Raw genomic sequence first — 21,605 nt, 5'->3', positions numbered from 1 at the left:
TTTGTTCATATCTGTGCTACAGTTCTGTGTGAAATTCTCTTTCAAACAACCCCTGAAGTGAGAATTTTCAGATTCTTATGTGTTTCGGGGTCTGTAGGAACAGCCACAGATCAAGTCTCCTGAAGTGTAAAAAATGTATTTTATACACACTCATCTAAATGAGGGTTGCATCATTCACAGATCCCAGCTAATCATTTCATTTAATCAGTTAATTATTTTATACAGTTCAAGGATGGGTTGATGTACATCTTAATCTGCACTTCTTAAAATCACACTGATTCAATTGTCCAAAGGAATTCTTAGTAGTTACTGTAAGCCTGTAAGGAATGGAGAATTACCTAAATAAAAGTATTTTAAATAACTTATTTTTCAACCTAAAACACAAAGAAATCACCTTTTATGCCTCTAATGCATTTATAGCCGATACTCACAAGGTTGTAGAGCACCCACAGCCTCCTCACTATTTACAGCCCAATGCTGTAGCACTGACCCACTGGGAGTGAGGCCACTTCATAGTAATTGATCCAGCAGAGCCAAGCACAGCAAGGGAGCACTGTAATATCAGGGGCTGAGAGCATTAAACCAGGCACATTCCTGTGTTACTTGTACAAGTCCGTTTTGGGAAAACTAGAATGATCTTGACCCAAATCTTTAAGGATTTTAAATCAACATACAGTCAATTTGATTGATTTGCTTTATTCTGGGAGCTAAATGCAACTGTCACTGTATCCTTCATCCTCAGTCCATTATCAATAAATTCCTGGCCTTACTGACTTAATATATACCTATTGACTTATTTATTTTCCATTCCTAACAGCACACAGAGAGCAGACTGCTAGAAGTTATTTTTCAGGGGAGGAAAAGCAACACAAAAAACCAACCAAACAAACAAACAAAAATAAAGACATTCCCAAAATAACCTTCTTCTTCAAATGGGAATTGTGGAGTTTAAGGAGAGCCAGTCTTCCAGCAGTAGCTGGAGAAGCCAGGCTGTGGATTCCTCCTTCCACAGGCAGGGCTGCAGCTCCCTCCACGCAGGCTGAGTTCCACAGAGCGGCTGCAGCCTGCACGCTCCGGCTCAGATTTCCATAAGGTTGGGTCCCAGAGGAAGCATTAATGCTGAAGGAATGCATACCAGCGTGGAACGAGGCGAAAAGGCAGCACAAAATCTCTCCAACAGATTGCTCACAGAAACACCTCTTTTGTACCATATTTAAGATCTGTAGATTGATCTCATGAGCATTTGTGCAGCAGTTTAGTCTCAAACTGATAAGCGTGCTCCGAAAGGAGAGAAACAGAATCAAGGGAGATTAAAAAGCGTTGGTGTTGGGGCAGATAAGGAACCGAGAGCCACCACGTGACTCAGAAAGCTCCAGCCCGGCCGCCTGCAGATCTCATCAGGGAACCAGATGTGACCAGTGGCAGAATATCCTTCTCAGCGTGAGATCTGGAGGATGTGATTGCCATCCAGGAAAGGGGAGATGGGAAAGTATGATGGGGAAAATGGCCTTTTTTATAGAGTTTAATTGCTTAGAAGAAAGACACGTTTTCCTTTAAAGAAGAAGGGATGCTCAAAAACAGGCTCAGGAAGGTGTCTGGAGGAAGGAGCAGAAGGATTTTTCACACGGACAGAAAACTGAAAATCGCTTCCTCTTTTCTGGTGGTTGTGTGTTTGAAATGACGAAGTGGCAGCAAACAGTTCTCATTCATTTCTCTGGTCAGCTGAAACCAGGGTGGGGCAGTGCAGAAAAAGTGGAAGAGGCCTGTTGTCCTCTTCTCATAGAGCAGGAAATTGTGCATTTTCATTCATGAATTTGTTCATTGTCCTGCATGGAGAGGACAGCTGGGAGAGATGTTCCATCCCAGTGGAGGGAACACCTTGGCCTTAGCACACTCTCGCTGGTACCTACACCACCCCAACTGCAGACAGTTACAGCATGAGCTCCACTTTGCCTCACAGGGGCTGTGGGGCAGCTGCTACTGTTGCTTTTGTGGAAGGACAAGTGGAAGATGGAGTTTTTTAAGCTCCCAGTCTTGGGGTTGCAGCTCATTTTGGGGCGAGGAGGAGGAAGAGGAAGTTTGCTGTACAGAGTTGGAGCTGAGACGCAGAGTAAGCTATGTGTCCTGCACACACAGGTAGCATTCACTGTGCTCTTGAGAGAGAAAGGGTTGTGGATGCCTTGTCTCAGCCCCAGCAAAAGGTTTGGAGATGAAGCCTGTGCCCTCAATCTGTATTCCAGCAGAGCAGAGAAGCAGTGCAGGGAGCAGCGTGCTGGGGTGAGGCCCCCAGCAGCCTGTGCTGCCAAGCAGATGGGCTGCCGTGTTCTCAATCAAGTGCAGTTTTTAAGGTCATGCCTAGATAATGAGCGTCACAGCACCCAAGCCTACAGATCATGAATAAATGGATGAATATTGACTCACGCGCTTTCCTTCCTGCAGCTCCGTCCCTGGAGCTGTCCCTCTGCTCCAGCTGTGCGAGTCTGGAGCTGCCACTAAGCCCTGGTGTTAGAGCTCACCCTGCCCTTGCTGCTGGGCTTTGGAGCACCTTCATTCAGGTGCCTCCCTCTCACTTCTCCAGGCCGGGTGTGAATGTGGCTCACTGGGGCCGCAGAGCAGCAGGATAACTGCAGAGCCCGGGCCCAGGTGTGAACTCAAACCATATGTTAAGCTGATAGTGAAGATAAACCCTTCTAAGTACTTCATTATTGTGTAAGCAAGACACAAGCTTTATTGCTCTGTCTCCCTGTTTTCTTAATGAACTGCCTTAAGTAGATCCCTGTTTATACAGTTTATATAGTTTATATAGTGTCCCTGGTCATTAGTGAGGCTCAAATGCCTCCCCTTGAGCAGCCAGAGAAGAGGAGAGAAGAAAGAAATAGAGTAAAGAGAAGGAGAAAGGCAATTGAAGCCAGATTGAGCAGCTCTGGCTTTAACAGTCCTAGGCCCTGCCCCTGTTTGTGCTGACATTCCTCCTGGTGACCCTTTCCAAGAGTTCCGGGCGAGTTTCACAGGAATGCACAGCTCTGTCTCCGTCAGCTCGCCTTGTTATTCCAAAGGAGCTGGCACAGCTCCCCAGCTTTCACAGCCAGATGTTAGGAGGGTGACCCTGCCAGACACTGCAGGCATGCACCTTCCCATTCCCAGCCCCTTGCATGGGGAATAGTTTCTGAGGAATCTATTCTGGGTAATACTTTTCTTTTGTGATTTGTTCTCTTCCTTTGCTCTGAAGATTGATTCATAGCACCAATGCTGTATCATTTCACAGCTAAGGAAAGTGGGATGAATTTTGCTATAAACTTTAATGGCAGCAGGACAGATTGGTAACTGAAGGATTTTTGGGTCCTACTCATGAGTCAGGACCCAAGCTGTGCTTGTTGTTGTGAAAAAAAAAGCCAGGACAAAAGGAGACTCCTGCCCAGAGAAAGCTGTGGGTGGTTTTACATTTCAGACTAATCATATGGATCCACAGAGACAAAACAATGCAAGTGAAAAATGAGGCACTGTTGGTAGCAGAACACACAGGGATCATACAACATCAACAGCTCTTCTTCCATCTTTTCTTTGCCTGCCCCAGGTGTTCCTGTCGCTCCTGGACAGTTCTGGGGATGCCCACACCGAGGTGCAGAGCCAGGGCCCATCCTCTGGCAGAGCAGCCACACATCACTGCACACTGACTGACAGCACAACAGCTTTATGATCATAACCTCATGGCCTGTGTGCTGGGGGACAGCCCACAACCATTTCAACCTCCAACCTTCTTTCTCTTCTACTGCTGCTCGTAGTTTTGAACTAAACTATAAATTCTGTGGGACAAAAACTTTGTGCATTGTAGGAGCACGTTGGATTCCTGACCACTGTTATGCTTTCCAAGAGCTACTGCACTGCAAATACTTACAGTATGTCTCAGAGCTAATGACTTGTAAGTTCACTTAATTCATCAAGATGTCAAATGGAGATTGCATGTTAGCTCAAAACTAGCTGGGGTGAGGTGGAAATAGTGTCAGTTAAATTTAATACCATCTTACGATGGTAACATTTAAACATTCAAACAAATTACAAATTTAACCTTTAAAATAGTATTTTGAAAGGAAGTTAAAATAATTGCAGAGTGTAGCTCCTAAAGTTGAAGTGCTTTCTGCTCCTGCACTGAGAGGTGCTGCAGAAATGCAGAGCATTATGTTTATTTATTAATAATCCCACAAAGAAATTTTCATGATCGCCACTGGGGACTGTCTGACAGGTGACACAGGCGACCTTCTGCCAGGAGTGACATCTCTCCCCTACAATTTACATTCTCTAAATGATTTGCGATCAAATTACTTACAGCACAAATTAGTTTCTCTCCCCACTGTTCACTCCCACAGCACCATATTCAACTGTTTGTTCCACAGGGCCATAAAAATAATAATATGGAAAGTCAGTGCCTCTGCTTCCAACATGGAAACAGTGCATTGGCCAAGAGATCGATTCCTGCACTCATTTTCTCAGGCACTGGGATTTGCATCTGGGGGAGATGCAGGTCATTGGCTGGAAAAGAGCATCCTGGGTTCACATTTTGATTGCACAACCAGATAAACAAACCAAGTGTCCCAATTAGAAGGAAGAAAATAATCAGCATTCGGTGGTAAAGGAATGGAGCAGACTAAGGAACAGCTTTGGAACAGCCAAAGAACAAACCCCAGACATTTACTGGGTGTTAGGGAGACTGTAACAATCAGTGGCAGGGAAATGGTTAAATAATGGTTAATATATTAAAGGTGCAAAGGGTCTCCTGACCTCTGCCACTGTCAGTTCTGTCAATGGGCCAACAGACGCCAGCAGAATAATTATGGCCTATATTTAGATTATGGATGCATCAGACAGGGTGAAGGTTGAACATGGGGAACATGGTTGTTTGCAGTTCATTAGTGATAGAAGCAGCCAAGGGTGGGAGGAGGGCACTGAACTGGATTCATCCCACCTGGAGTACTTGTGCTGAGCTGCATAATGTCAGGGAAAGAGATCTGATTAGATGGGGAAACGAAAGCAATAAACAACTGTGCTCAGCCTGTCACACCCAGCAAGGCCAAGGAAGGAAAGAAGGAAGGAAGAAGGGAAGGAAAGAGTAGAGAAAGCAAGAGCAGGCTCTGGCTCTCAGCCATGCTGCTCCTGCAGCAAGGAATGCAGCTGAGACACGGGGTGGGAATGAAGAGCTGGGAGTCCTGTGCATGTGATGATTGTGGGGTGTGTTTGCACACATGTGTGTCACACACAAGAACCTCAGGAGTGCTCTGCAGCTGTGCCTGTGCATCCTGTAGCCGCTCCCAGCCCCTGTCCCTGGGGTGGGGAGGGTGCTGTGGCTGGCACAAGCTGCTCTCCACGGCACACAGGCAGGTGCACAGCAGTGAGATGGGGAAGGACTGTGCTGACCCTGCTGCCAAAGGCCTTGGGGTGCTGCTGCACAGCTCTCCATCTACTGCTCCGTCAACACAACTATTAGTAAATGACAAGTCAGGTAAAGAAGAGGCTGCAGGGAATGTAAAATGGAAACCAGATGCCACAGCATCACATTAATTCTTCAATGCAGACTATAAATGACTGACAGTTTCCTATCATACTGACTACAGAGGGCCCCAGTCAAATGGCTGGCAAAGTTTCTTTTGAGACACTGGGGATAATGAATTCAGAAGTTTCTGAACAGCTGCCTTTCATGGATCATTTGGAATTTGCGATGCAAATATGAAAAATCCATGTTAAATGCCCTCAACTAATTGAGTGGAGAACAGCAAATACAAAAGAATAGATCGCTGACCTTGGTAAAAACAGCACAAAAGCCTTAATCTGCCCAGAGAGACCAAGAAGGGAACTGAGAAGTAGGAGAAAGCAGAAGCCTGTATGCTCTCCCTCAGGTTCCTAATTCTGCTTGCCAAGAGATAAATACAGACTTTCCTTTTGGGATTATCCAACAGCACCTACCTCCCTTCCCTACAACCCACAGCAGTGGAGAAGGAGCGGGTGGGGAGCTCTGACAAACTGCCAGTGTCAAATTTGACAATTCAAGGCAGAATCTGACACTGAGAGTGAAGAGACAACTGTTACAGGGTAGCTGTTAGCAAAGGTGGAGAGGTGGGTTTTAACAGTTGAGAAGGCACAAGATAAAAGAAGAAAGGCAGGGCTGGGTGGGAGTGGGGCGAGTGAGAAGCAGGACAGCTCAGACCCCTGGGGTTACAACAGTGCTGCTCACAGGCAAGGATGACATAGAAAATGCAACACTGGCAAAACTGAAAACAAGTGACAACTGTGGCTTTCTAGGACGACATGGTAGAGCTGTTCACCTTGGAAAAACAAATTCATGTTGCCTGTCTGTACATTGCAAATCCCTAACATTAGTCACTAGCTAGGTGTATGCTCCAAAGGTATTTATTGTTGATCATCAGCTGCCTGGATGAGGGGCTGTTTCTGCTGAGCAGGCTGGGCAGATAAGACATTGCTCTCCCGAGGCTCCCTGTATGGAAAACAGCAGCAAGGTCCAGTGAGCTAGCAAGTCTCCCCAGTTGCAGTTTTCCAAAATTGGAACGTCGTGTCCGCTGGGCTGCACATACCAGCTCTGGTCCTGTCAGCTGTTTCTCACTTTATCATCGTGCTTCTTTGAGGGAGACCAGATAACTGCTCCTGTGTTGCTGCAGGCACCGCCACACCTTTCCCAGGTTGTGTCTGTGAGGAGCAGCAGAACAGAAACACTGGAGACAGAAGAGGCCAATCTATTATTTATACTCAGCTACTCCCCTTGGGCCTGAACAAGCAAAAAGCTCTCTTTAAAGGCTTATAGTTCTTGGTCAGGTTCCAAGAGAGACAAAGGGATGTTGTAAAAAGAGTTTCATATGAGCTTGGTAAAACACTCTCCTAGGGAAGAGGCAGCAGGTTTCCTTTGTGTGGGAAGGCAGGAGGTAGACGATTTTGTTTAAATTTACATTCACAATGAAAGATTTTCCTGTGTGTTTCAATGGCTCTCATTCAAATTTACATTTCTTTGAGCAGTTTTCTGCATTTGTAGGGTTTCTGTGCCATTTCTAAAGCAGCAGCCCTGTTTCATGCCCTCTTAAGTCTGTACCACTCAGGAAGTTGAAAGTGCTGACTCAGCTCTCTGGAGAGCCTGTCTGTGAAGCATCACTGTCCTCACTGTTTGCAGTTCTCAGATGTGAATAACCACAGAACAAAAATGTTTTGGTGCCCCTGGCTCAAATGCTGGGCAGATATGGGGCTTTCTTTTAAACCGGAAGGAAACAGGGAGGTACCACAGGGGTGCCACTGCTGCTGAAAGAAGAGCAAAGACAACTGAAGCAATCGAGTATTGGGAACAAGCAGCGTTGCAGTCAGGTGTTGTGCTAGAGGCCTGGGAAAATACTTGGAACGTGCTTTTGCTCCACTAGTTTCAGCCAAGATTTAAATGCCCAGAAAGGATCTGGAAGGTTGCCAAGACAACAGCGTTTCTGAAAACCGCAATGTTCAGGTTTGGGTGGGGATGAGGAACATGTTCAAGTCATTCCGCGCTATCTGGAGTCACAAGGCAGCAAGAGAGCACATGCGGTCGGCAATGCCCAGCAGGAACCGACGCAGCCGGCACAAAGTTCTATTATTCCTTTTACTCTGCACAAACCACATGTTTTTCATTAGGTCCAAATTGTAAAAGAAAATATATACATATTAAACCAAATACCAGAGTTGTGTGAACGTGTGTTTGGCAGTTTGCGTTCAGGTTACAAATGCTCGCAGTGTATTTCACAAAAATGCTGTTTTACAAGGTTGCGATCCGCAGTCAATAATGCGAGACGTGCCATACTCTCAACCATCATTTTGGCCCACACTTCCTCAAAAAGCAAATAAACAAAGTAAACTAAATCATCCTGCACTTCAACAGCTTGCTTGGTTGGGTAGATTAGTGCCTGGGAACAAAAGGGTTCATGGATCAGAGACCTCTTTGGTTTCCTGAATGTTTTAAGCCTGGCTTCCTAAGGACGCAAGACTCCTGCATTCTCACCATCCATCTGTCATCTCCCCCCAGCTCCTCCACCCCCATCTTTTTAGCTCACTGGCCAATTTTAAATAATTTTATGTAATTTGGCAAGCAGCTGAAAGAGGCTCCAACACTGAATTCAGTTTGCCAAAGTTTGTAAAAGATCAGTGGACTAGAAAGCAATGAGGTAGATGAGTGTCCGTGCTGAGCCCCGCGGCCGGGAGGGCACGGCCGGGAGGGCACGGCCCGGACCCCAGCCCCAGGGAACAGGGGACCCGTTGTGCCCAGCAGGGCGGTGTCACACGCACACATCAGGGCACTTGTCACGGGAACAGCGCTCCCGCCGCTGCCTTGGGATGTGAGATGCTGCCGGCCCTTCCTCCCAGCATGCTGCTCCCTGGCATTGTGCACGGCCTGGATTTCACTGTTGAGAAATCGCTGAGAACAAGCAGTAACTGTTGAGCAGCAATATAAGCGAAGGTGGTGTTTATGCCATAAAAGTATGCTGTGCTGGTGAGACATGTATAGAAGGAAGCAGGATCTGGGAAGTGATTGTTTTATGAGGGACTGACTTTAAAATGACTCATTTAGCACAAAACAGCAATTGTGACTTTATTAAAAATCACCATGTTCTGGAGTGAACTCCTTGGCTTGGTTACATGTGCTGCCAACTTCAGCTTCATCAGAAAATAGGTCTTGCTGAATTCCCATGGAAAAGTCCTGGAGTGGCTCCCAACTCTGTCTCCCTCTGCGGGGATGGTGCTGGCACCCCTACTGCAGGGCAGCAGGGCCAGAGCCTGATCCTGCCCTGGTGCAATCACATCTGCTGCTTTTGGAACAGCTTCCTGTTGTTATTTTTGTTCCTCCGCATTCTTTAGGTACATTTGGTGCAGTGCTCAGACACTTCAAAGTGCTGGTATTAAATAAAGTATTAAAAAAACACTTACTTGAGATAAAAATCAGACTTCTCACGGTTTCAGGATTTCAAGCTGCAGCCCCTTCCCCACCACTGCCAGTGGCTGTGGCCCACACCAGGGCAGGATGCTCAGAGAACACAGAACCCAGGGAAAGCAAATGTGGGAGAAAGGGGACTTCTTGTAGTTGAGTTTCCACAGCCTTTAAGAGGATCCAACAAATTCCAATATAAAACAGACTACTTCACAGTTTAAGTGTATGGACTTTACATGGCAAATTAAACTGCATTGAACTGCTTTCTTCTCTCCCTTCCCCCCAAAACAGGTTTTGGGGATGGAAATCCTGATCTAAACTAAATCCCAAGAGCCTGACAATCCTTCTGCAGAACTTCCCTGAGACGCTGGGATGTTGCCAGCTTCAAGAGATGGAAAGGAAGATTGCCAGGTCACAGGGCATGCCACAGATGGGATTTGACTTCTGAGCAGTCTTTTAATTTAGGCCTGGAACAAGATTTATTTCTATCTGAAATCACAGAGAAAGAAAAAGATAGAGGGCTGTGGGGATGAGGCAGGGAGATGTGAATTCAGATAAGACAAATTTCATCTGAAGTGTGTAGAATATTCCTGTGAGGCTTCTAGTTTCCATCTCTGTTTTACAGATTAAGAAACTAATGCTTCAAGTTAAAAATCCATGCTAGCAGAGAGAATATTAGCAGAGGGAAGACTAAAGACATGCAAGTCCTGCCGCCCAGCTTTAGGGTCTGAGCCTCCTCCTCCCCCACACAGGGAGGATGGGGCAAAAGGAAGAAATTTTGTGTTATTTTCTGCTTGTACCAAACGAGGCCTCCACAACTGGAGATGCACCATGGGGTTGGCCTTGCACACGCATTAGGCAGGAGAGGTCCAAGCAGCAGCCACAGAGGCTTGCCCAGCACAAGAGGCCTCAGCTCAGTGAGAGGGATGGGTATGTCAGTCCTGCCCCCTGGAACAGTTTCACCAGCTACCTCTGAGGCACTGCTGCTCCTACTGTGCAGCACCTCACCCAGAACAAGCTGGTCTTCCCAAGTGCTTGTCATTTTCTCTTTGGTCTCCTCCCCTCTCAAACCAAACCAAACCAAACCAAACCAAACCAAACCAAACCAAGAAACAAAATTGTTTCCCCGTAGGCTGGAGACATAAGTGCAGGCTGCAGGCAGCACAAAGCTAATGAGTTCAAATCCCAGCTCCCCACACACCTGTGAAGAATGAAAATAAAAAGAGAAGGAGCACAAGTGGGGGCACCTCTAGGAGCCGGAGGCCACTCCTGGTCCAGTGGTGTTGGTGGCAGGACCCTGCCCCAGGATGCCACACTCACTTCACAGTAATGTCTTACCCTGAAGCACCTTAAACATCAGTTAAACATCAGCCTTTGTAGCACTGCAGTGCAGATGGTCATTGCTGTCCCCATATCACAGCTGTACAAACCAGGGTGCTGGGTACAACTGGGAATTTGTCTGTGCAGACCATGAGGTTTGTCAGGGCAAAGACACAGGTGGCTGTGCCCACCCTGCTTTGCTGCTCCCTTCCCTGTCAGCTGTGGCCCCTAAGGTTCCAAAGCTCAGCCAAGGAACTCAGTTCCTTCCTTCTGTTAGTGGCAGTGACTGGTCACCATGGCAAATTTAATGTAGAGGGAGGAAATTAAAATGGCTCCTTTCCATTTTGGAATAGCAGGAGCCATGTGAGACTCAAATTAGACCAGGGGTAGCAACGTGCCACCACCTGCCCTGTGAACAGCACAGCTCACGGGTGCTTTCCACACCAGGAGCCACAGAGCTCCCCACGGGAGAGACACCTGAGCCAGGACCAGCCGTGGATGGAGCCAGGGACCAACACCTCATCTCCTATCCCACTTCAGATCCCTGTGAAGTCCTGTACCTCACCCTGTCCCACAGGACACCACCTAAGAGCAGCTTTACAGAGGAGTCCTGGCAGTGATGTGTTTTAATCACTGCAGAGCCCTGAAAGTCAGTGGGAGGAGAAACATGTTCCTACAGCTTTAGATGGTGCTTTCCAGAAGCGTCTCTCACTTTTCTGCTGGCAGCTTAGATTCCTATTATTTTGCCTGTTTGGCACATCTGGAGAGGAGGGGAAGCCGCCTCCTTCCCCTGCCCTTGACTGGCCAAGCGGCTGCCAAGCCCTGCAGGCCACTGGAGTGACCAGAGGAACGAGGGGCTCCCACTGCCCTTGCAGACACCCAGCTCCACGTCCGAGCTGCTCATTGCCCTCCCTGCCCTCCCAAGGGTCACCTTTCCCCACTCCTCAGCCACAAGCCTGACACGTGTCATACTGCAAGTTGGCAAACTTTACAGAACACTGGAGCACCTCTCCCACACCCCAGGCTGACAGGGACATTTTTCTGCTCCACAACATTCCCAGTCATGTCCCGCTGAGCTCTGCCGTTGTGGTGCTTGGTATTCATCAGAGACCGTGAATATGCAAACCCCAGGAACAAAGACACAACACCCACACCCACATGCCAGTGCCTGGATTAAGACAGAATCCTTTAGGTCCTGCAGCCAAGAGTGGATGGGCGCTGAAATTCCCCGGAGCGCCGCGCATGAACCCCTTGAGACACAGGGTTGGGAGATCCAGTTACCCACTGGACAGATTCCCCTCGGCTGGTCTGCCCAGAGGGCAGGACACGCTCCTGGATTCTTGCTGGCAGCAGCTGGTACTGGTGGGAGTTAACCCTTTCCTCCACATGCCCCCAGTGCCACCTCTGCAGCCGGTGCAGCGCCTCAGGCTGGGGCTGTCCGGGAGCCCTGGGGCTGTCCGGGTGCCACCGGCTGGGACTCTCCGTGGCTGCGGGCTGGGGAAGCCCCTGAGCCGTGCCAGCCAAGCGGTGCCTCCCCGCAGCGTTCCTGCCCGGGCAGCGTTCCCCAGCTTGGCTGCTCTGCATTTACTCACCAGGAAATGTCTGAGCTTCACGGAGCTGCAGAGCTCTTTCTGCGGCCGGTTGTTAACCAGGGCAGGGCTGCGGAGGGGGGCACAAGACGAGCCGGGGGTGTTCACCCAGGACCTGTGCACATTCAGCCCACAGCTGACAAGGGGCTAAAAAATTCTCGATGCAAACAAGTGGGACTCACAGCCCAGCCCCAAAAGCCAGCACAAAGCCTGGCAGGAGCTGGACCCCATGGGGGGGCAGGATGCAGAGCCCAGAGCTCAGAGCAGCTGCCTGTTTCCTCAGGGAGCTGAGCCGGAGCTCTGGCCAATGTGCCTGATTTCCCTCTCATTTATTTTAGATTTTCAGCAAGACATTTCCACAGCTACTCCCGATGTACACCAGCGGGAATAAACGATGGTCCAGGCCCCTCCTCCCAGAAGCCTGGCTGGGGTTCCTCAGATTTCTTCCTTACAGAAAGCATTGAGGGTCCATTTTTTCCCTGTTAAATCATCCGATTTTTTTGGCTTCCCTTTTGAGAGGAATTCTTTCTTTCTTTTGAATTAATTTTGCTCAGTTCCAGCACGGACCCATGTTTATGAAAGGGGCTTATGAGCTGTAATGTTAACTAGCCTCAGTTTGCTGATTCAGCAGCAGAGTAAATAGGTAATTACACTCTGCCATATGTGTCTCTAATTCCAAATAGGTGGTGTCCAAAAGGCACTGTGCATTACCAGTGGATGACTGGAGTTGGGACTGTAAAAATGAGTAAATTGGTCCCCAAGGCCAGAAAAAGCTCTGTCAAATCCCACTGTTTATATCATACTGAGTGGCTGACTTGTGGTTATTTTGTAATTTAATACTGCTAAATGTCAACGGGAAATCCTTTCAACTGCAGTTTGATACCTAGTGACAGAAAATCATTCAAGACTTAGACAAAGCAGCAAGCTCAGAGAGGAGCACTTTTTTCTTTTAATCTATGCATAAAGAGTGATCCTGCAGCAGCTGCCCTGCCCCGGGGGGACAGGGCAAACACACTGCTGCCCCCAAAGATGCCCCCGTCCTCTGCTGTGTCCGTGGCAGTGAGTGCCAGGCACTGGGCAGGGCTGCCTGTGCCTCCACCTGGAGCAGCAGGCAGCTGGGCTCTGTGCTCTTAGTGCCTCCCCAGTCAAGCCCAGGTAGACAAGTTTCTTTAGTGCTTGTCTTGCAAAGCTCAGTGTATGAGCCCAATACTTCTGGCTACATGTTCGTCTTTAAAAAAACAGAAAACCCAGAATTGCCACATTGTAAAAATACTTTCTGTGAACAAATCCAAACATTCAAGCAAGGGCTGCTCAAGCTCTCCTGGTGAAGAAGCTGCAGAGATTGCAAATGACTTGCAGTGTGTCTCCTCCAAACGCTGAACTAAGTCTCACAGGCTGTGTTATGTAAAAGTCCAAACTCTCCCAAAGCAGCCTCGTGCACTGATTCACGGTGCTGTCCTGCCCCAGAGAGCTCCCTGAAGTCACACAGCAAACTGGAGTCACCTGCTCTGGTGCTTCTGGCTGCTGGTCACCTCCTCAGTCAGGGACAGTCGTGTCCTTTTCCCTGGGATCAGGGCACACAGTGGCACACTCAGCTCAGAGCTGGCTGGGCACAGCCCAGGGGCACCTGCCACCAGCTCTGTGCTTCAGCAGGACTTCGTGCCATGGGGGAGCACCAGCTTGTGGCACACACGGCCTGGGGGATTCTGACACAGCCCAGACATGCAAATAAAGAGTTTTCTTCTTCCCAACGTGCAAGCATGGAGCTCTGCTCGGCCCAGGCTCAGGCTGTGTCCCTGCTGCTCTTTGTGCTGGGCAGCAGCACTGTGCTTCCCAGGGCTGCTGTCCAAGCAGGGTCTGTCGCACCTGATCTGCTCTGCTCAGTCTGCCTGCTGCAGATCCCTCCTCTCTGGGGGCTGAGCAGAGTAATTAGAGGGCTGAGAGCTGGACAAAGCCTGTCTGGTGGATGGCTAATTTACAAATGCTCAGACTGTCCACAGTCCTAAGCCAAAGAGGAAGCTTAATTAGAGGCACAGGAGAAATTCATCTGGGAGGAAATTAAGGCAGAGAGAAGCCCCACCCCATCAGAGGCAGAAGGACACCCTCGGTGCAGCCTGATCCTTCAGGGAATCCTGCTGGCATGGGGCAGGGACCAGGGCTTTGCTTGGAAGCAAAGGGCAAGTGGTGGCCCTGTGCCTAAAAGCAAAAAGGGCACTGCCATTTCTCATTGAGTTTCACTCCCTCCTGCTTTGGGAAGCTCTGACAGGATGCACTGTTCAGCTCAAGCATCTCTCCAGGGCTGGGGGCCCGGCCTTATGTTGGCAATTCCAGCTCAGGCTAATGGGGTCTGCGGGGAAGCTGTTTCACACTCAATTCTGCTGTTCGACACTGCTGGCTGCAAAGTGGGGGGAGCTGCACAAGCTGCTCTGGCAATATGTTAGTATAGATCCCACAGGATCCTCAGTGACCCCTTAGGATCCAGTCTGCTTCTTCAGCTCTAGAAAACAAGTGAGTGAACAGCTCAAACCCTTCTGTGCCAGGCTGGGGTGCAGCAATGTCACACGGCAGGAGCTGCCCGGCTCTGTGTCACATCAGAGCCTGTCATGGCACCAGGAGTGCCAGCAGCTTGTGCCCCAGTTCCCCAAAACTGGGGCTGTGCCACTAGCTCCCCAAAAGTCTAGAGAAGCCCTGTGACCTAGGAAATCATATTCTTCTCCCACTGTCTCCTGTCCCAGTCATGGGGATGGAGCTATTTTGTGGCTGAGGCGGCCAAAGGCTGCGGCACAGAGTCCGTGATCTGCTCCAGCCATTTGCTCTGGGGCTTTAAGCAGATACTTTTTGGCCCAGCTTCTTGCATGCACCTGACAGAGACAGAAGCCAACGTTGAATGCATTCCTGCTCTCTACTTCCCACTTTGTGAGCTGGGCTGATGCTATCCCAGCCCTTCCCAGGACAGTGTCTGCAGTAGTGCATGTGATGCATGCCGAGATCTGCAGGTGAAAGAAACAGAAAATGCAATGAAACAATCTCTGTGCTAGCCCAGCCTGCAGAAGCTGGGGTCATCTTTAAGGATGATTTGAGTGCTATAACATCATTTCCATGTGCTAAGCACTGTCTCTCCCAGATTCCCCACTGAAAACCAGTTCTTGGTGAGGCTTGGGGCACCTCCCAGGTAGATCAGGTGCTCAGGGCAGGATTGGCTACAGCACAAGCCACCCCCAGCTTCTGCTGCTGCTACCTGAAGCCAGAGAGGCACAGGAGGAGCAGGGGATGTCTCTAGCCTCTAGGAATTACAATTCATGCGATTCTTCTTTCCCCATAGCCTCATTTGGCCCCAACCCCAAATTCCACAGCACCCACACTGTGCTGCATCTTCACCCTTTGCCCTGCATGAGGCTGTTGTGCATTGCATGCCCACACTCTGTGAGCAGAGATAAGGCTGGGGGAGCTGAGATGGGATGTGCAGAGGATTTCCCAACTTGTTCCATATCACAGATTTCTACTTTTGGGATGAACATGGAAGGGAAAGTCTGCTTTGCACACCAGTCCCTGTAAAGCAAGGCGGCTGCTCTGCACAGTGGGAACAGCTTCGCTCTGATGCTCCCAAAGCCAAGGTAACTCCAGAGCTGCCCACCCCTAAAGCTTCCTACAGCCAGATCCAGCCCTCCGGGGAGCTGAGGGGACCTGGGACACCAGGGTGTGGCATCCCTCTGTTCTAAAAATGTACAACTAAAGACACCCAGTCCTAGTTTGTTTGATGAGGGCTCTGGGATAGTTGTATCTCCAAGTGAGGTCCGTTTTTCCTTTCATCCTTGGGCCTTTCACAAGGAACTGCTGACTCGTGCATTTGGGGCTGCCTGGGCACACAGAGTGGCACTGGGTCCTTCACACTGAGCATGGCTACAAAAGGGAAGAGGGAACAGGGGAAGAAGAACAGCTTTGACAGAGTGTGACTGACCAAGACAGTCATTTGAGAGAAACTGGGATACCTGCCCTGCCAGGGAACAGCTCCTAGCTCCAGGGACAAGGAAAGATGAACTCCAGAGTCGCAGGGCCCATGGAAACAGGGACATTCTCTCTGCCCTGGGGTAAGTGGTGTCTCGGGGAGGAGGCCCCAGGGAGGGGACAGGGACCATGTGGCTGTGCTTCGGCAGGCCACATCTGCCTTGTCACCCCAGCCTGAAGTGACACCTGCCAAGCCCTTCCACTGGCTGGGAGAGATTAAAGGATGAAGTGGCTGGCAGTTAAGGCTCAGTTCATTAGAAAGAGTCCTGTTAATTGGGTATTAACTGGCCTCTGGTGGGGATCAGGGACACATGGGCTGGGAATACAGGAGCTGCAGTGTGATGCTTGTCAGACATTTGAACTTTGGCAGGCTGGTGTAGCTGGCATGGGGAGGGCAGCCCAGCCCTCAGCTGGCACGTCAGGCCATGCCCCTCGGAGATTCACGGCTTCTATTGTCTTGGCCAGACTAATCCCTCTTACTGGGATGCTGGTCTGGTGTTTCCTCCCCATCCCAGATTGTCTATCACTCCTCTTGGGCTTTTCTCAGTTTAAAAATACATTTTTAGGGCTTAATCTGTGCTGCTTTAGGGCACAAAGACCAGGCTGGCCCTGAGATCACCTGACGTTAAGTCCTGAAACAAAGCCCTTAGGGCAGAGTCCTCATACTCTGGCACTAAAGTCTCAATTCCTGTCGCCTGGAAACATAACAGGATTGTCTCCGTTTAGTGGGATTATGTCTGAAAAAGCCTTTTGTTACTGCCACTCTCTGCTCCAGGGTTGACAGCTGAATCAAACCAGATGGAGTCCCACGGTCAGAAGGAGGAAATGGTGCAGGGCTCCCGGCCCTGACACGGGTTGACCTGGGACAAGCCCCTCCACTGCCCTACACTCAGCCTCTTCTCCCCGGGGCAGGGGCGAGGAAAGGCCCTCAGGGATCAAAAGCCTTTTGCTGCAGCCATGCCAGGAAGCTGTGAGCAGCTCGAGTAGGGCAGGGGTTCCTGTCACTCGTGTCCCTCCTTGACCCCAGAGCAGTGTGTGCTCTTGGGGGACAAGCAGGGACTGCTGGCGGTGCAGGGAGGTCACAGCCACAGGGCACTGAGGGAAGCTGGGGAGTGCTGAGAGCAGAGGGGAACACGAGGCTTCCCAGCCATGGCTCCTGCCTCCCTGTTGTGTCACACCCCAGCAGTGCCCTCCCAACAGTGCCACAGCCAGGCCTCTGCCTCCTCAGAGCTGGTGCCATGAACCTGCCCAGCCCCAGCTCACCCAGAGCAGTACCCGGGGAGGAGGAGGAGGAGGAGGGTGCTGAGGGGCCTCTGAACACCAAGCTGCACCCAGCCCGCTCCCCCTGACGCTTCCAGAGCTGCAGCATTGACGGAAGCCTCTCTACCTCTAAGGCATGAGGTATGCTACACACAGCAAGAAGGTTTGCCTAATTAACTCCGATTGTATATGACATTGTCATGTTGATTTACTAAATATACGCGGGAAATCTCTTTATTTCACCAGCTGATTGGTGACATAATCTGGGTCTGTAAGGAGCAGCCTTGACACCAATTCCCTCTGGTTATGTTACCTGTCTTTTCCACCTGCAATCGCATCAATGAAGCCCACAAGGAACTTCAATAACTAATTTATTCATTTTGCTTCTGATTTAAAGTAAAAAGGAAAGGATGTCAGGATACACTTGTCTAGAATGACAATCAAGCCCAGAACCCTTCCAAGCTCATGCCTTCTCAAGAGGTAGAAGGCTTCACCTTAGCAGCATGTGCACCGTGCTGATCGCAATTACCAACACTTCTGTGTTACTGCAGACTCTCACCACCTGGGAGAAAGTTTCCAGGTAGCACAAGCCTGGAAAAGTCAATTACTTTGTTCCCTTATCTGCTAAAGGTATGGCATCCCTGACTGACACATGGCATGTTCAACCATGCTCCTCATGTCCCCACTTGCCCCAGAGCAATTCTCCAGGTTTACCAGGCTGTGTTGAGAGCCTGCTTTTGTACAGTGGTGTCCACAGAGCCCTGGGACAACTTGTATGAGCAGCAGGCACAGGGAGAAGACTCAGGTTGATGCAAAAGAATCCACAACTGTCTGTGGATGAGCCCCAGTAAACTGCAGTATGGCTCAAGGACTTACTCCTTATTCAACCTTATTTATACCAGAGTACAGATATTCAATCAGTATTTGCTGTCTAAAGAAAATGGGCTCCAAAACAGCTCTGTAATCTCATACTAAAGCCTCCCCTCTCATGCGACATGGGAAATTTTCAGAAGTTTGTATTGGCAGGAAACTGTTTCCAGTATCTGACCATGTGCCAGGAGGTCAAGGCTTTCCTCCCCAGATGGAGAGCAGAGGCATAATTACTGCTCTCCTCTTTGGAGGCCCCAGTGAAATCTCTTTCCAAAAGAGAATACAGTTCCTGGTGATGTTCTGAGCAGCAGCAGTTGTTAGTGAGTGGTGCCTGCAGAGCACTGCTGGGACTGCCACATGCCCAGGTTTGCACTAACAGGGCTGGGCTGGGCACTGTGCAGACTGCAGAACCTGATGTGAACTTTTCCAGGCTACGAGGGACCAGAAGCCACATTCCCTGCTCTCAACACAGCAGTGGAAAGAGCACTGCTGTGCACCATTCATCCCACCCTGGCTCAGCATATCCCAGGCTTCTACAGTGGCATTTCCCATTTCCCACAACTCTGCTTTGATTTGTTTCCCACACTGGGAGATGTTTTTAAGGCTTAGTCCACAATGAAGCAGTAGTTCTCAGGGGCTGGCAATGTCAGTGGCCTTACACTGGCAGAGATACCCTGGGAGACCAAGAATGCCTCCTTCAGCAGTTCTCTGAGCTGCTCCAATTTCTGCCTGGAACAACTAAAGTTACAGACCAAACCCACTTCCTCCCGCACACAGACTGTCCTCATCAATGCAGCACTCCTGATCACAGTGAAACCAGAGCCTCATTTGGCAGAGCAATCAGGGGAGCAGGGTTAGCTGCTCCAGGGGATGTGCAGACACTCTGCGTCAGGCACGGAGCCCAGCTCAGCAGCAGGGAAAGCGGGGACAGGGAACACGCAACTCCATTGGAGGAGAGCCTAGTTAGGACCCGTCTGTGTCAGCCCAAAGCTTAATCTGGATTGATGCAAACTGCACAAAGTATCATTAGAGACTGTCTGGGAAACTCACGGAGCTTCTCTGCTCCCTTCTTGTCTTCCGCAATAATAGAGATACTTCTGTTTACAAAGGTGGACTTGATCCTGAGAATTTCCTCTGTAGATCTCTAGTATTTGCATGTGTCACCCTGTTTTCCCTGGCTCATTAATCACTCCCTGTGCTTGTCAAAGTGGAGCAGCGCCTGCTGTGCTCCCACAACCTGCTAGAGGGGCTGCAGGCTGAGTGTTTGTGCTGCTGCAGCAGCGCTGTTATGGCACTCGGGCCAGCCCCTGGTGTGCCCAACATGCCCCCACAGCCCCTGGGCAGCTCAGGCACAGCCCTGGCACAGCACATGGCTCGTGGCTGCTTTCCTGGCTGTGGAACTAAAAGCTTTCCCTAAACTCCAAAGAGCCATCTCCCCCCATCCCAGGGACCAGTCTGCTGTCCAACCTTCCCTGTGCCTCCACTGACCCTGGGGCAGGGCAGCCACCCCGGGGAGTGGGAGCTCTGTGGGCAGAGAAGGAGAATGTGTCAGCAACGTGCCAGGATTGCTCCTGAGCCAGGACAGACAGGTCCAGGTCCAGTCTCAGCAAGGTCTGTGGCTCTGTGTTGAGTGCAGTGAGCTTTGTCTCTGCAGTGTGCAGCGTCTCTGGCTGATTAGGAGCAAAGCCCATCTCCTCCTTCCTGCCTTTCCCATCAGCTGGAGCACACGGCTTACAGGAACAGTTCCTTGTTTTCTTGTCTCTCATTTTTAATGACCAATCTCTGTGATTGGCATGAGGAGCTGAGTCCTGGTAGGGCTGGGGAAATTCAATATTGCTAAGACCAGGACAGGAAACAGCAATGTGTTCCTGCAGTCACAACTCCACATTAAGTAATTTGTGTATTAAACTGAAGATGACACTATGAAATGCTGAAATTATCTGGGTCTATTCCAGCTTACAGGGCAAAATAACTTAAAGGGGTTCAGTTTGGTAATTCTACGACACCTATCACCTTTTAATCAAGCTTTGAAGCATGTATTTAGGCATTTTGCAGAGCTGATTTATCAGAGTGGAGGCAGCACCAAGGGAGGTTCAGTCACAAAACCTTGTGCAGAGCAAGGAACCTGCTGACAACCCCCCTGGTGAGCCCCAGAGCCATGGGACAGTCGGGTCCCTGACCTACAGGACAGTGGAACCCCTGATCCAAGGCTCATCTGCTATGCTGTCTTAACAACTGAAGCTGCAAGAGCTGCCACGTGGTCCCGGATAAGGAAGCTCTGCAAGATCCCCATTGTACCAAGCAAGGCAGGGGTGACTAGGGCAGGAGATGTTTCTCTGGGCACTGAAGGGGAAAATCCCACAGGCTAAAGTAGTTCTTTCCATTTGAAGATTTTTAACAGAAACGTCCCTGTGCTTGCTGCTCTGCAGACCTCGGTAAGAGACTTCTGCAAAGCCAGGGCTCTCAGGAGGTGTCCAGAGTGCCTATTTTTAGTCAAGCCAGAAGAACTCCAAGATAGTGCCAGTCAGGGCTGAGTGACACCCAGGAGGGCAGCTGGGCTCTGACCCAGGCATGGAACAAGTGAACTCTGCCTCATCTCCAGTGTCAGAGTCGTGGAGCTGAGCGCTCCTGCAGCCGAGACTGGCAATGCTGCCCTTCCTCACTTTGCCCTGCTTTGCTCTGCACCCCACTCCGAGACCAGGCTGGGACCTGGGCACTTGCTCTGAGTGTGCCCGTGTCCATGGAGGGCTGTGAGACTCACTGAGGCTTCTGTTCTACTCCCTCCCATTTAAACTATTCCCCAGTGAAAATCAGAATTTGAAGGACAGTCTGAAATTTTAGCTTAATGTAAAGGTACTTCTGAAGTTCTACTGAAAGTTAAAATGAAACCCTGCAAAACTCTCATCAAGTCCCATGAAAAGTTACTAAATTTACCAAAGGAGTCGAGAACAGGTTTACTGATTTGTATGCTCAGCAGCAGAACACTGAAAAGAAAAATCCAAGACCATAGAAATCTGGGAGGGCATTGCCAGAATCACACTTTAACACAAACAATCACTGGAAGACATTTCATTTCAGCTTTTCAAATGTCAAGTTAAAAGAGGAAATACAAAATATCTGTTGTCTTCAGAAATGCAACTGAACTGCCATAGTCCTATGGATTGTTCCAGGTAGAAACACCTGAAATGCCTTTTGCACAGCATTTGATTATTTCTTTCCCACGTTCATTAGGAAATTGCAACAAAAACCTTACAAATACACACTCATGCATGTCTGTGAAAGGGAGGAGCAGGCTGGTGGAGCAACTCTGCCCTCCTCACTAACCCACTTAACGATGTGCTTAAATATAAGCTGCTGCTTAGTCACATACCCACAGATACACACACACTTCCAATCATATTTCGTTCATCCCAAACTTAGTATTTCTATTAAAAACCTCTGCAAATGCAGAAAGCCAAGACATACCCCCGGTATTGAACGGCAATTAAGCAATTTGCTTTCCTTTAAAACTTGTCTTCTGTAATCTTCATCAAGAAAACCAAGCACACCCAAAGCAAATTAATATAGATATGCCTGCTCAAAGTAAATAATTGTTAAAGCAATCTGCCTACTGGGGAGGG

At 49.5% G+C, this 21,605-nt stretch overlaps 1 protein-coding gene across 1 annotated transcript in view; it reads right to left on the bottom strand.

The window, feature by feature from the left end:
* Positions 1-12,051, bottom strand: part of NEK6 (NIMA related kinase 6) — a 58,995-nt gene extending 46,944 nt beyond the window's left edge. Inside the window, exon 1 of the mRNA XM_077189298.1 lies at positions 11,854-12,051. The gene's annotated coding sequence lies outside the window, so the exon portion shown is untranslated. The remainder of the gene's footprint in view (positions 1-11,853) is intronic.
* Between the last annotated feature and the right edge of the window lie 9,554 nt (positions 12,052-21,605).

This window comes from Agelaius phoeniceus, chromosome 21 (assembly GCF_051311805.1).
Source record: "Agelaius phoeniceus isolate bAgePho1 chromosome 21, bAgePho1.hap1, whole genome shotgun sequence".
NCBI lineage: Eukaryota > Metazoa > Chordata > Aves > Passeriformes > Icteridae > Agelaius > Agelaius phoeniceus.
The sequence above is the reverse complement of the archived record's forward strand: the minus strand, read 5'-3'. Positions and strand labels throughout refer to the sequence as shown.